Raw genomic sequence first — 5,709 nt, 5'->3', positions numbered from 1 at the left:
CAGTAGAACGCTATATTTTTCTATTTCTAATTGTTGCTCAGTCTCGGAAGCTATAAACAATCCTGTAGCACCAAATGGGATATGTAACATTTTGTGTCATTTGTTTAACACTAGCATACAAATATTGCTTAGTTCACGGCATTTAAAACTAAAGTTGCAAATTTGATATATAAATAATTATCCTACCGGCTATCGACTATCGATTCTACTTGCTGTTCTTTTAAATCCAAGAATATAAATAAAATTATGATATTAATAAAATTGTGGTTTGTATATAAGCGTATAATGCAATCTAACAGCTGGAATTGTAACTCGATATACTCCGTACTTAAAGCAAAGGTAATATAATAGTAAGAAACGTCACGAAGAGGACCAAAATGCTACAATAAAAAACGGCCTTTGAAAGATTTGACTTTGAAATCAAAAACATATGCGGAAAAAAATATAGAATATTCTGGGCGTTGATATGCAATGGCTGCATCTTTCAAGTGGCGATGCAATTAATGCGCCATCAAGTGGCCCGTGTAACGTCAGCAGAAGGCTGTTACGCGCGGATCCCAGACAAAATGCAGCCCTTGTCCCAAGGTTTACTAAAGTTGTTACAAATAACATCCCTCTAAGTTACCGTTAAGTTTCCTTTGAAGCCTATAATAATGAAAGAGGAGCAGGAAGAATCAATGGACAGAGTAAATAGTTTAAGCAATGGTCCACACAGAGCCTCGGCGCAGTACCTGAGTACACAACCTGGAACCACGTCTGGACCCGGTGAAAACACCGGCTTAACTAGTTGAAGATCATGAAGTGGACAACATTCATTTAAAAAGGGACTGAAAATGACGTTCGACCTCAGTAAATCGTATGGATACGGATGACCAGATTAGCTTTCCTTCTAGTTTGCAAAATTGCGCAAAAATATCGCAAATTTCCTTATCGTCGTTTGCCGACGTATTACGAAATGATTGCGAGGATGGGTGTGCGGACGTTCCCAGCTACTTTTTACGAAGCTGTAAAACTGATAAGGGTCCTGTGAAAAACGCATCCTGCATCGAGATAGGTAACTCCTATAGCATTGAGAACGCTGGCTTGTACGTTTGCCGAACATGTCCTTGTCGATGTGTATGCACCGCTTATAATTTGACTGACGAATAAAGATTTCATTAGACTTCTTATTGTCAGACCAACCTCAAACCTTCAATTAACATTAAAATTGGGAACAATTTTTCCAAATTAAAATTTACGATGACTCCGGTCCAGCCGGCTCTAGGTGCGATTTTTTCACTTCAAATTGTCAAGTAATATCAGAACAATAAAACAAGTGGTCGACTTCAAAGTATTTATTCGACTGGTCGCAGCCAGAACCTCCAACGCAGAGCCGATCTTGAATGCTCAGAGAGCAGTACAAGAGCGCCGCTTGTGAGATCAAAAGCTCAGCTCACAACATGTGGAGTTTAATTACGCCCGTGGGTATTCGCACCTCGGCCACACGCAGTCTCCCATATTCTCCCTCGATTACGGCCACACTCGTCCTGTGGTCCACTTCTGTAGCGATGTGTTGTCCTCGTGGACGAGCACCAGACAGCCAATGTCCAAGTCTGGCCCTTTGGTGACGCTTCTGCAGGTTGACCAGGTAGTCCTTGGACCAGCACTGCCAAAACTGCTGCTGACAGCATTCGCTACCGATTCAAATATGCGAAGCTTTCCATGCTGCATCTGTCGTCTTGATCTGATTCGGGCGGCGATCAGCAGGTGCCCTGGTGTTAGCGCTTCTCCATCGCTGGGACCGTTGCCTGGGGACGCGATTGGCAGAAGGGCCTCTACCTCTACCAGGTGGGTGCACAGCTCGTCCGCGGTAAGATTGGCGTTGCCAACTCCGCGGACCCACCTTTGCATGGCGGATTTGCCGGCTTCCTCCTACAATCCGCCGAAGTGCGGTGCTCTCGGTGGTATGAAATTCCACTCGACGCCTTGGCGCGCTGCGTACGCCTTGAGCCGGTCCTGGTCCCTCCGGTACCCTTGATGAAGCTCGTTCAGCACCTTGCTCGCGGCCACGAGGTTGGTGGCGTTGTCGTTGTTCAACTTCTCCGGAAGACCTCTTCTACCGATTAACCTTCTAAAAACAGATAAAAGACTATCAGTGGACAAATCTGCAACAAGCTCCAGGTGAACAGCTTTTGATAAAAAACAGACGAAGACGGCTACATATATCTTAATAAGGGGCCTGCCGCGAATCTTGAGAGACACGTAGAATGGGCCGCAGAAATCTACCACACAAATCATAAAGGGGCGAGCCCTTCGCACTCTGTCAGCTGGCTGGTTTCTCATGATCTGTCCCTGTAGGACTGGCTTGTATCGGAAACTGTGCACACGATTTCTTAGGATCCTTGTGAATGCTTCTCGAGCATTAATAAGCCAGATCTGCTGCCTTAGTAACGAACCCATGACTTTGGCGCCTGCATGATAGTGAGTCCGATGCAAATTGCGAAGATAGAGCGTCACGAACTTGACTTTTGCGACAGCAGCAGACGAAATTTGGCGTCGTACGGAATTTCTGCGTTGAGCAACCTGCCTCCCACTCGAATCAGTCGAAGCGTTACTCCATCGAGTTTGCTCGTATGTATGAACGGGTTTAGTCGTTGAAGATGCGGAACGACCAGCGAAATTTGGCCAACAACTAGCTTGCTTCCTTGTAGGAACCGGTTGACATATGCCATAATCCGAAGCAATTTCTCAAAAGAAGAGCATCTTTCAATCAACTCGATGTAATCATTGGCCTGACACTTTGCCACTGAATGTGTTGCCAAACATTTCTTGTTTTCCGACCATTCCATTTCTGGGGACAACTCAACCTGATGTAGAAATGGCCACTCCTCAGAATTCCTGAGCAGAAATTGTGGACCATCAGTCCACAAAGAGCACGTTACACCGTCTACATCTGTTCCACGTGACACTAAATCGGCTGGGTTTTGCTGAGTATGAACGTGCCGCCAAATCACCCCACTTGAAGATTCCTGGATTTCAGCAACCCTATTGGCCACAAACGTTGCTAGCGTGGCTGGATCCCTTTCCAGCCAGTTAAAGGTGACTTGGGAGATACTTGTATGTGGAGTGAACGATGATGCATCCTGCTATTTCCTCCATGGTACCCATCGACCTAAGCGCTGTCATGTGAGGATGAAGCTTTTCCGATAAAGTACGTAGCTTTGTAGTTGACCCTTCAACCCTTCTTCAACCTTCTCATGCCTCAGAATCTCAGCGACGTGTGCCTGAAAGATTAAACGTTTATTATTGAAACGATTGTTTAAAATGTCCAATGCAATATCATAATTGCAATATCATAATTGACAACAGCCTTCGGGGTCACCAATTGTTAAGACAACGAGCTTTTTCGCTGACTATAATTGTTCAAGAAAGTTACAAATTAATGATTTCAGAAAGGTTATAAATTTTATTATAGGTGATTTGTGTGTTGGGGGTGGCCGAAGATGCCAGAGCCTTTTACAATAGTATTAGAGAGTGATACACTTGGATGAGACAAGCGAGCCGATCTCGAGCGAAAGTAATTGATTGGGGACAAAAAAGGTCTGTTCTCCAACTATATCAAGCGGTATATAACAAGAGCGAGCATAGATAAAGAATAGATGATTAAATGAGAGAATGTTGCTGAGCGAGCGTAGATAAAGCTACGTTTACGTTACGTTAGTTTAGTATAATGACCAAAATGGAAAAGAAAGTGAATTGATAGGCAATAGAAAGATGGTACAAAATTTACACTCAGGCTTTGCCCAAACAACTTAAAAGTTCAGTTGTAGAAGAAGATGTTTTCAATCTACTTATTAGAAATTCCAACCCCACTCTCGTTCCAACCCCAGGTACGTAAGCACGAACAGTTTTATAACGATATAAAATCGGTCGAGCAAAGGACTATTGTGGTCCTATTGTGGTCCACTATGTCCAATATATACCAATAAACATAAATAAGAAGAAAACGACACTTAGTCTTTGTTACATAAACATATTTCACGTTCAAGTGCAGTCCAAGTATCCGAAATATGATCGGCAGTAAATGACTTGAACCACAGACAAGCCGCGTCAGCATGCATGTCCCATGCAGAGACCGCTTGCATAAGATATATATGTGCAAGCCACGCTCTATCGCAACAGCGACGTTTTTGCTACTTATATATAAGATATATATGTTCGTTTTAGATACGTATTACATATAACGACTTATATACAAAAGGGCAGCGCTGCCACTGAAGACTGCGCTGCGTTAGGCTAAGTTATACCTAATTACAAAATGCAGAACACATATCAATAAAAGAGTTCGGAGCGACAGCAACAGGCGCTCCGACCATTAAACAGCCAAATCCTGCCTTGTTACTGGAGTAACAACACATGGCGATCGTGACATAGAGCAGAGACATCACCATCCTGGCAGGATCGCCGGATCATCAAAGATTCATGGTGGAATCAAAAGACGTCCTGAAGTCGGGTTCATGGTTGAACATTGGAGACAGAAGAGGAGAAATAAACACGCAGTGAGTAGAGTGAGATGTGTAAAAGCGGCGGTGTGGTAAAAAAATTGAAAGCCAGAAAGGCAGAATTGCTAAAGTTGTTAAACAGCCCAAACATAATAAGTTGGAACAACTCAGTACAATTACATGCTGAAGTTGAGTACATAAAAAACCAACTAGCAATTCGAAAAAACCAAACACCAGCCACACACACATACACCTACACTGCAATACAAAACATTGCAAAACAAAAAGTAATAACCTCTCCACCAGAAGAAATAGACATCCCGAAGCTAAGGAAGACATGCCCTAAGGACTGCGAGGGACCATTCTCACCCTATTGTGAACACACCTGTGCTGCCTGCAAAGGTCCCCCAGCAGAGAAGAAGAAACCTGTGCAGCCTGCAACGGCGCAGTTTGGCGCATCAAGAAAAGACCAAGGAAAAGTGAACCGACAGCGCTTCCGAGTGCGCCCAACAAACTTTAATATACATATAATATATAAAAAAAACATGCACTACAATGCATAATTAATACAAAAAAAAATGTAAAATTGAGCGACATAAAAGTTTCCCGATTAGAGTGGGGCCTAAAAACCATACGCAAAAATAGGCATGGAAATATGTCAAATTAATGTAAATTAAATCAAACAAAATTAAAAAAAAAATATATTTTTTTTCATATTAATGAATGACAACAAAATTAGCAAAGACTTTGATGGTAGAATCACACGAAAATTTTAAATACACAATATATATATCACCCACAAAAATGGGTCTCATAGATACAAAAACACAGTCTGCAAGGACATGGGGTGGTTCCAGGGCAATGTTAAGATAATTGCCTGCGAAGACGAGCGCTCTGTGAAGCTTTATAAAGCGGCGGTAGCGCAGGCCGGCGAGGTTTATGCTGGGGCGAAACTCGTCGCAGTCGACTGGAGCGAGGTGCCCAGCAGACCGAGGGCCAGAATTTGGGTGCCGGCTACCTTTAAGGAGCCAGAACGCATCCTCAAGATGTTGCAGAGATGCTACCCAGGACTACCAACCTCAGATTGGAAGGTAGCCAAAGTTGAGACGACACAAGGGCCGACTAACCAGGCAGTTCTCGTTCTCAATAAAGAGTCGCTGGCCCCGATAGAGGCAGCAAAAGGAGAGCTAAACTTCGGCTTCAGCTCGGTCACCATCAAGGTGTACAA

This window comes from Drosophila persimilis, unplaced genomic scaffold, assembly GCF_003286085.1.
Source record: "Drosophila persimilis strain 14011-0111.01,24,50 unplaced genomic scaffold, DperRS2 tig00000124-arrow-pilon, whole genome shotgun sequence".
Classification (NCBI taxonomy): domain Eukaryota; kingdom Metazoa; phylum Arthropoda; class Insecta; order Diptera; family Drosophilidae; genus Drosophila; species Drosophila persimilis.
The sequence above is the reverse complement of the archived record's forward strand: the minus strand, read 5'-3'. Positions refer to the sequence as shown.